This window comes from Pseudopodoces humilis, chromosome 1 (assembly GCF_049639895.1).
Source record: "Pseudopodoces humilis isolate 2021_Gansu_Grassland_sample_001 chromosome 1, ASM4963989v1, whole genome shotgun sequence".
Taxonomy (NCBI): domain Eukaryota; kingdom Metazoa; phylum Chordata; class Aves; order Passeriformes; family Paridae; genus Pseudopodoces; species Pseudopodoces humilis.
The window spans coordinates 9,565,960-9,576,451 of NC_142200.1; the positions used below are offsets into that span (position 1 = coordinate 9,565,960).

General features: G+C 39.4%; 1 long non-coding RNA gene across 1 annotated transcript; it reads right to left on the minus strand.

Annotated features, from left to right (window-relative positions):
- Window positions 1-5,504: 5,504 nt before the first annotated feature.
- On the minus strand, window positions 5,505-10,246 carry LOC148185008 (uncharacterized). The gene is made up of 3 exons (XR_015773690.1): window positions 10,162-10,246; window positions 7,718-7,767; window positions 5,505-7,449 (listed from the first exon to the last, which is right to left on the minus strand). It is a non-coding gene; the product is annotated as an uncharacterized LOC148185008 (long non-coding RNA).
- Window positions 10,247-10,492: the final 246 nt, after the last annotated feature.

Genomic DNA, 10,492 nt, shown 5'->3' on the forward strand with positions numbered 1-10,492 from the left:
GTTTACATGTTATCCTGCTTCAGGACAGTGTTTGTTTTTGCAGTAGCCAAGAAGGGCATGGGCAGGACCTGGAGGTTATTCTACACCACCTCACCTCATTTTCCAGGAGTGGTGAAGGGGCTCCTTCCAGATCAGGCCAGGGTAGCACGGTGGTAGTCAGGTATTATTTGGCTTCTTTCGGCGGAGTGGTGAGCATATGAATCCCTTACCTCTCTAACACACATTTGTTATTAATATTGTTGTTGTCAGATTTATATTGTTGCTAACAGAAAACTGTTTGTTTTCTTATCTCATTGCTGTTTCCTGTAAATTGTTCTTATCACAACCTGTGATCTTTAACTTTTGTGCTCCCAGTTCTGTCCTCCATCCCACCACAGGAGAGGGGGAGAAGGGAGTGAGAAAGCAGTGCATTGTTTGGAGTGGTTTAAGAGGGAACACTATATTGGAGAACACCATTCCTAAATGACAGCAGCTATAAAGTTTTTTGCCGAGTCTATGGACTGAACTCATCCACTCTGGAAAAGCAAGGCCAGTTCTCAAGATTAAAAACCACACAACGCACACAATCCAGTACACATGCACTAAGTCACCAAGAACTACCAAAACACAAATCAACACATAATAATTATATAATATAATGCTGGAGAAAACATCTGTTGATTTATACTAATCCTATTAAATTCACTATTAACTAACTGAGTAAGACTTTATAGGACATACATATCTTAAACATCTTTCATGACACTTAAATGGGTCAATTAATTTTCAGACCCCCACCACAGACATTGAGAGAAGACATCCCAAACTCAAAATCAAAATAAAAGATCTAAGAGAGAAAGAAAGAAACTCAGATATTTTGATTTCTATTTTGGTAATTGTTTGAGGTTCCCAGGCTTCATGACAATTTAAGAGTAAATCACATTTCCATAGAACTAAAAGCATCCATGGACATAATTCCATAGACGGTGGAGAGATGTGCTACATATACATTTATTTTTCATGGAAGTTGAAAGCACATTCATCTAAGTCATCTCTGTTATATTCTCTGACAGCTTTTGAAAACTGCCAGGCTAGTTTTTTGCATTTGATCTTTCAACATTATTGGTGGTTATATAAACAGGAAGCAATGTATAGCTTCAGCATCAATTAAGATAATTCTAAACAAACACACTGTCACTGTCAGTTCCCTGTGGTGGGCATGTTCATGGACTAAGATCACATTGCAAATCCACTTCTAGTCCTGGTGTTCCTCCACTTATCTGCAGCTCTGGCTATGTTAGTAAGTCAAGTAACTCAAGAACATCCATACCATGGACTTAAATACTGCACAGTGTGGTTCATACAGATTAATACCTGTTACATCACCTGGGGATGGTGGCAAGAGGGGTTTAGCCATGAGGATGCTGTTCTGCTTGCCCTTAGGGCCAGAGATCACAGCTTTACCTGCTTTACTTAATAGTAGCCTGTGGCTCTTAGTCTGCTAACATCACCACAGGATGGACCACGTAAAGCAGATGGACAGAAGCCAAACCACACCAAGCTTCAGGAGTTCCCTGGGCCTTCCTGGATTTATCAGTGCATGTCAATAAGGAACAGGAAAGGGAAATCAGGTTGGGATGGAAGTTGGTGGCCTTTAGTTCAACATCATAAAGTGGCACACTTGTTAAAAAATGCACTTTTTTGAACTCCCTTGAAGAAGTAAGTTGCATAGACACTCTGAGGATTGATCTCCCAAATAAAAATGTATAAACTGAGTATCAAAAGCCATGGCGAGACAGACTCCATTACATTTCTGTGCAGAGGCTATAAACCCTTCTCTGGTCATTAATTCCTTCCATTGTTTTAGATGAGAAAGAAATTCAATATTTCAACTCTGAAGCTGGTAAGAAGTTTCCCACAGCATTCAATGAGCTTTTGATTAGACAGTTCTTTTAGCTGTTCAAGTCGTGTACATTTACTGTGACTGCAAGTGTGTAACATTGGCTTCTCATATATCTCTGGAGGAGAGATGCCTTTCCTGGCATTAATTCTAAATGTCAGAATAAAGCTCTTTATGCCTTCCCCCACTAGGCCTTTACAAATTGGTTGAGTATGATTATATCAATAATTTCCACAGCATAGGTCTCAACAACATTCTTCAGGGGGACTTCATAAGTGTTCACTTTCCAAGAAAACCATGAGGCCTTCCAAGCTAAATAGATGACTGGAAAAGAGCTCCACTTACTCTATGTTGGTACTTCCCAAAAGACTTGGGTGGACAGGAAGAGACAGAGTGCAATTTCTCCCAGCCATAAATCTTGTGCAGACAGGATTCTTCTTTCATACCTCTTGCAATGAGTAGTCTGGAAAGGCACAAAGGATTGTCTTACTGCAGAGATGCTCAGACTGCCCAGATTTGCACTCATGTCTTCTGTGATCAAGGCCAGTTCACTAAGGGTGTATGTGTGTCATATATGTGCACTGTACACAGGCACAGATGAGTCAAGACATTTCATGCAATGCTTTTATCCAGGGAGGCAAAGGTAATACTTCAGCCTACCTTAGGATAGAAACTTGAAAGCAGGAAGTTTTTTCTAAGCAGTTCCTATTGTCTGTTTTCCCTTCTAAACCTGCTGAGTCAACCTCCAACTACTAGAGAGGAACCAGGTAGTGTGCAACCAGGCCACAGTGAAAGAGAGTTTGAAAATGTTGTTCAGAAGGAAATAATTGATTTTCATTTCTTCCCTAGAAGTACTGTCATAGATTCACAGTACTTAATTAAAAAATGATGCAACGCATCAGATGTGGATATGTCTATACAGTGTATTATTCAAGAGACACACAAAAGGTATGCCCACACTCTGAGCCAACCAGAAGCCATTCAAACCTGGTTATCCCAGCTCTGGGCCTTAATTAAGGCACCCCACTTTTCAGGAGAACAAATCAGCTCAGGTCCAGCACTGAGATAATTGTGTGCATCCAGCTTTTGGTTGCTCTGCTTAGAACACAGGCAAAACTGGTTTACCTCTGCTCTCTGTGTACCACGTACCCCTGTCTTCAACAGGGTCATTTGTTGAACACAGAAAATGTTTGGATGGAGCAAGGGATGTTTTTACTTAAAGGGAATATGAAAAAGACTGTTCCATAGTTTAGCTGAATTTTTTTCTAGTAGTGACACATTCTTCAGGAAAAAACAGTAGAGTGAAAAAGCCCTTTTTTTTCTCTGTTCTGTGTTCCTTACACCATAAAGCATGTCACTAATTGAAAACGGAAATTAAAAAAGGTGATTAAATTTCTAATGTCTTTAACCTAGTTTTGGGAATACTCAAGATTTCAAGAGCAATTGCTTTGAAGATTGCCCTTAGAGTGTGGTTTAAGACTTCTCGAGTAAGTGTGTGTGGGCATGCATGAGCAGTTTTCTGAGTAACTGTTCAGCAGGATGTCGAATACAGATACATTGGGAGTTAATTTGGCAAGTAGAAACCATGCACTAAGTGTCTCAATGGGTGAAGAGTGGAATAGAAAGCTAACATTCCATTGCAGCCTCATATTTTCCTTCCAAAAGCCACGTACATCATCTGGAAAGAGTCAGTATACACCTGTGGTCAAACATGAACTTGTTGCAGCTTGAAACTTTTGTGGACCTCAGAGCTCATCTGCTCAGTCTAATAACTCATCACTAGTTCTTTCCTAAGAGTTTCATGATAATCTCATACTATAAGTATATATTACTGGACTTGAAGTACAAATTCAGTACAAATACAGCTTTCATTTAAATTTGATGCTTCTGTTTATTCTTTAGCTGCCTGAAAACAGGATCAAAATGTAAACTATTGGAAACTGAAGGAAAAAGGCTCCGGTATGAATGACCTAGATATAAAATGGTTGATTAACAAACCAAACCTGGGATGAGAGAGCTCACCTCTGAAGCACTGGACTAAATACCAGACAATCTGTGTTTGTTTTTCCTGGCTTTCAGTGAAAACTTAAGCAGCAGTCACTTGAATCAAGAACTTACCAACACAAACATGTTTACACGCATACTTGCATGATTATTATCTTTGAATTCAGTAGACAGCCATGGGAATTAACTGTTTGCTGGATCAGCACCTTCACTGCTATGGTTTACACCTTACCTGTGTTTCACTACTATTGTAGAAACAAAGGCAGAAACCATCTGAGGTGTCATATTGCCCTACAGACACAAACCAAAAATATGCCATCTGTGACGATGACATTAAGCACAGACTGTAGTTAAATTGCTGATTTGCTAGTTTCTGCCATTTAAATTAACATGCAAAATTTTCCCAGCTTTTCTCCCTGATTATATGCTATCTGTGTTTTGCTCTGTGTGAAGAATAGAAACCCACACTGTTTACCTTGTGCAGCTTCATGAACATATGATCTTGGTTTTGTAGGCAGTATCACAGCAGTTCCCAAGGGAATGTTTGTTTGCATAATAGTATTTATCTATAATCCCCATAGCATTTTTTTATCAGATCAATGCTGAGCATTTCCATAAGATCTCTAGTATAACATGATCAATATCATTACATAGTTCTATGTAAGGAAGACTTTTCTTCTTTAGATTAAATGAAAAAGCCTTTTTGCATTCTGAACTATGTAATCTTGTTACAATGAGAAGAAATTCATGCATCAAAATCCCATTAATGTGACTGAGAGGAACACAAATAAATGCTCATATATCAATCATTACTATAATTGTTATTATTATTCAGGCTGAGTTATAGAGGACTATTACTTTTGTGTAGGAACTTAATAATCAGTCAGATTTGCCAACCAAATAAAAGGACTCCAGCCTTGGTGAGTATAGAGGTTAGTGGACAAATTCTCATACCATGCACATGGAAAAGATATGGTACTGGAATGTATTTGCACTAGTGGCTGACATGGTATTTTAACCATGGACCAAATCCTATGGTGTTTGTTTATTATTTGTAAATATCTTAAAGCTCCTAGCCCCACACAGATTCGGGCTGCCAGAGATAAAAGAGTGTAAGACTGCTTAACAGTTGAGATATGAAAAGCCTCAATGAAAACATGCAGATCACAACAAAAATCATTATCTCTTTTAGCAAATGATAAAAAACTCAAGATTTCTGAGGTAGGACAAGAAATTCAGGCCACTTCAGTCATAAATGGGCTAGTTAGCTACTTCCCAGTTCCAATTTCTGTAAAAAGAAGATTAACAAAATTTGGTCTGGTACATTAAAATATGCTGATGATGAACAAAATTATCAGAGATGAGGGTATATGCCTACAAAGAATAGAAGTGAATGCATGATGCTGTCTGTAGTCACCAGCATCATTGTAATTATTGCAATGAACTTGACACAAACTTGGACTTGTGTGAGTATGCAGGATAAAAAAAGAAAATGCACTATGATGTATAACCAGAAAAAAAAAATTAAATAGCATCTGCTCCAAATATTGATATTGATTTTCTAGTAGTTCCATTAGCATGATAGTTCACATAAACACTCTACCACTCTGAACATTTTGTGAGTGTAAATAATTTTACCACTGTAATCTTGATTGACAAATCTCACATGTTTCCTGTATGGCCATGAGTCAGTACATCTCAATCAAAGTTGTTGTGTATTTTGACATGGGAGGCACTTAGCATATCTTCCTTGTGTTTACTGCCACCACATTCTGAAACATGATAATGGCCATTTGAATCAATCCTGGGTGCAGGCGTGGGGCATGAACCACAGCATTCCTTCATGCTGCCACACAGTTCCTGATATGCATCAACAATCCATATCTGAACATGGGCAGAGTTGTTTTGAAGAAGGGCATAATTGATTGCCTTGTTCTATCATGGTTGTAAATCCTTGTAAATTTTTTTTATACTCTAGATTTCTTTCACCTGGTGTCAAAATGAAATTGATACAATCTTCATTTGAGAGTTATAAAGGCCTAGACAATATAAGTATGAAAAGGACAAGGAAAGAGAAATCTCAGGACCAGGAATCAGGTAAGACATGTTCTCTTAACACTGCCAGTGACTTCATGCCTGACTGCAAAGAAAGCTTGGTCTATTGAAACGAGAACAGAAACAGTCTGCTCTACCTGCATGTCAGAGATTTTCAGGTGAAGACGATCTCAGCACCACTGAAGGCAGTTGGTAGTCTGAAAAGTCTAAAGGAAGGTAATTTTGTCTACATAATAAATCTCAGTAATTATCTAAGCAAAAACACTCTTCTAATGCAGCAAATTTCCTTGCTTTAAACAAATTAAACTCCATGGGATTATTCCAAGTGAAATAGTCTCTTGGCCTCTGTCTTCAGATAGGGAGCTGTAAATAAATGGTGGGTAATTTCTGAATGAACAAGCACCAAAAAACCTTGCAGACTGAGGCCTGGATTTATAGATAAACCCATTCCCTGCCAAGAGCTAAAGCATCACTCCCAGCAGCCAGTGCTGTCCCATAACAGGTTGCCCACAGAAGCTGTGGCTGCCCCATCCCTGGAAGTGTTCAGGGCCAGGTTGGATGGGGCCCTGAGCAACCTGGTTTAGTGGAAGGTGTCCCTGACCATGGCAGGGGGGTTGGAAATGGATGATCCTTTAGATCCCTCCCAACCCACCCATTCTGAGATTCTGTGATAACACCATGAAGCTTTCACCATTCCTAGCCATTGATCCTTTTGGGTCAAGTGACACAAATTTGAAGCTGCCTTTCATGTTTACACATTTACTGAGATTATTTTCTCACTACCATAGTCACTGAATCTGTTCATTTTTATGTAAAATGGATGAATCTTTCTCTTCCTAAACTGAACAAGAAATTTCCATTTATCCTGGTGGTTAGGAATGGTGCAGGAAATTTCAGACAGTTCAAACTGAGCAGAGGAAGGATTTAAAAATTGAGCCCGTATCTCAGACAGGGAGTCTTACAACTGGGCACTGGAATATGATCTGGATTATAATTCCAATGCCACTTATCAAAGTAATGAGTTTGGGAAAATGAGGGATCACTGATAGGGATCCTTCACCAACAGGTTCCCCTTCTGTAGCCGCCTCCTTTTTTGCAGAGCTCAAACAGGAGGGATACGAAGTGGCCTTATTCCAGTACTCCCCTGGCAAGTCAATACAACCAATTTGAGCCCTGGCAAGGTGATCGTGCCCACACCATCTGACACAGCCTGGATGGATTTCCCATGAGGAAAATAGGCAAAGGGCAGAGGACAACAGGATCCCTATCCCTCTATTCCCTCTGTTCTTCTCGAAGGGACACAACAGCTGCTGGGTTTCCCACTGTGGCTGCAGGTGGGTGACAGCTGTCAGAGGAGCTCCCAGTGGGTTCCTGATCTCCAGGGATTGGGAAGGAGTCCGAGCTTCAGTCTTCACAACTCTGAATTGACAGCTGAGTTCAGGAAGAAATAGGAAACTCCACTGTCCAGCCCATGATGCTGCCAGTGAAGTTGGGTTTTGGCAGCTGGGGAGCTAAGAGGGAATAAAAAAATGGAAACACTAATTGATTTTAGGTGTTTCAGAGGAGCCTATTGGAAAGAAGGCTGTCAGAGTTGTTCTCCTGGATTTAAGTATTTAATCACTTAATGTGAATCTCAGTCTGTAACCTCCTTTTGGGGGATTTTTTTTGTTTTTTGTCTTGGCTTAGTTTGTTTTTAGTATAAAAATTCACAAAATTTCTGGTTACAAGTAAAGTAACACCACATTAGATTTTTGGTTTTAGTTGTCAGAAAATCTTTACCTGAAATACAGTTGAATCCACTTAAATCAATATATGTGAATAGAATACACCTATTAAAAAACAGAAGGTAAATTACAAGTATAACTCAAATTTACAAAAGGAATAAAATCTCTAGAAGAATTTTAGTTTAAGTCAATAATCATGATAGTAATAATAGCCATATCAAACTCTTCTGAGCTAATAATTCTTAATAGCAAAAAAAAATTAAAATATACTTTCAGTGAACAAAGGTTAAGCACTCAGCCAATTTTAAATGTGTTCTCAATGTCTGGAAATCAATGTGTACCTTCGGGCAGATATTGTATATAAACATACATAAAAGCAATGACTAACATAATATTATAACTTGAAAGTGCCCAGTAGGTGTGTCTTATCTACACTGTTATCCTACTGCAAAATCACAGGCACAATTTGTTGACTACGCATTGACTGTTGAGCAGCAGCATTTCTCAACAGAGAGGTGTTAAACCAGGTTCAAACCCTGAGGGCTTTGAACAAAAGAAATTGCCACTGAAGTCAGCATGAAAAGATGCTAGGGGGGATGGTTCTATGTCCAACCTCTGTGCACACATAAAAACACTGAACTTTCTCCACTGTCTCCCAGTAACACTGGATTCAATGACATTATTCCTTCCCTGTTTTCAAAGCTTTTCATAGTATTACTTTCCTTTTCAGCAATACACACAGTCAGCTTCCTGAGAGGGAAAGTATCTCTCTCTGAAGAGTAAGAAAGGCAAATTTTCTCTTGGGAGATCCTCAATACAGGAGAACTGCCTAGAGACTGGGAGGTCCCAGGGCTTCTCTTCTCAAATGCAGTCCAAACTTGCAGCTCTCTCTGCCACGAGTAAGATCTTAGGGGAGTTGTCCTGAGTTACTTCAACTATATAGTCTCAATGAGACCCAACCAAGGAAGGAGGGGTATCAGACATTTGCATTTTTTCCCTCTAACATCTTAGTATTCCCGCCATCAATAAAAAGTAAAATTTCCCTCCTTGTCTTCAGAGAGATTAGAAGCTGTCTGGTTTAATTGCTGCAGTCACAATCCTTTGCAGTTGAAGCTGCAGGATCCCACAGATGGCTGGTGCACCTACTGAGGTGAGCTGGGCTGTACCAGTGGGACAAATGGTTTCAAAACAGGAAGGGTGGGCAGGGAAGAAGCAAAATGTCTGAAAATATGAAGGAATTCCCATTTTACTGAAGAAAGTAGGACTTTTCTGTGGGTGAAATGGAGGATTTAGAGCAATTCTGCTTCTTTCTGAAGAGGAGGAAATGCTAGTGGTGTTTTAACAGCTCTCTCACTTGACTGACTCATGATCATGGGTCATTTCTTACATCAGTGAATAAATTGGACTCTAAAGCTCATGGTGCCTCTGGGAAAAGAATTATCATGGGAGCTCCTGCTACTACTCCCGAGGCCACATCTAACAAGTTTTTAAAATGGTGATGGCTCTTTCATACAGAAAATGGATTTAAGCGTTAATCGCCTTGTTTTCTTATCCTTTAAAATAATTCTTTAAAAATCACCCCCAAAAAAATGAATCGCAGAAAAATTTCCCCAAATACCCCTTCTGGCCTTAATTTTCTATCATTAAATCCAGTTTTATAGGCAACAAGATTGTTATTCAACTAAGTAAAAATACTTATGCAATCAAATAAGGCACGTTCTTCATTAGTTCTTCATTAGTAGCACTGAGACCAGCTATAAAATTTTATTGTGTATCTGCAGTTGCTGGCATGTGATTTTATAAATGTGCAATGAACACATCTTCAAGACTACTGCTGAAGTAGAGTGTAGTAAGAGAGTAGTTAAGAAGTTGCAACCACTAATAAATATCACAGTAATGAAACATACCTATCACTAGAACATACGAAGAAGGCTGCCTAACAGTAGAAAGTTAGGAAACAAAGAAATAAATGCCCATTATACTGGCATCTGCTAGTCAGGTAGGTCCATAACATACAGAAAATATACAGGACATGGTGGCTGACAGCAATACTCCCACACTCAGACACAGCTGGACAGAAATTCTCTCCAAGAGTGATGCTTTCTGTGGCTTTCAATGGGATAAGCTAGCAAGAACATCTGACAAACTTGTCAGGTGCCAAATTCACAACTGGTGTGAAAGTGGAAAGAATTACATTCCCTTCTTCTGTACCTTGTATCACCAGTCAATCTCCTGTAGGCCTGCTGACACCTACTCCATCACTGCACAAAGGAGCATAAATGGGTGCAATTTAAATATCAAGGCTTCAAAAAGGGGTGTAGGCAGAAGCAGGTTGGAAACATCTCTGTCATCTGTGGTCTCACAAATTATCTGCTGTCTTCTCAAGATAGAAGTCATGTTTATTTTGTACTTCCCTGAGCCGTAATAGAGTAGGGGTGAGGGAACTTTAAGAGCTAGACCATTAGGAAGTCAGATGAAATACATCAAACTTACACTCACCTCTCTTTCTTTGCTGGGAGAGGATCTAACTTTCCACACTTTCAGCACTGAGAACTTGGAAAGCATACAGCTAACTAGGCACTGTGGAGAGCAGAGGTATTTTGATTTGTTTATAAAAACTGTCAAGCACCACCCACACTCTGTCCTCAAGTGACCTAAATATTCTTCTGCCCAAAGATGAGGCGTTGAGATATCTACCAGCACACAGAGTGCAAAGTGTGTTTTATGCTCCAGCAGGATAGACGAGCAACCAGCACAGAATAACAATAATAAACACACTATCCATAATAAAACTCTTGAAGCCCTTTTCTCCTGAATAGGAATAAGCCTT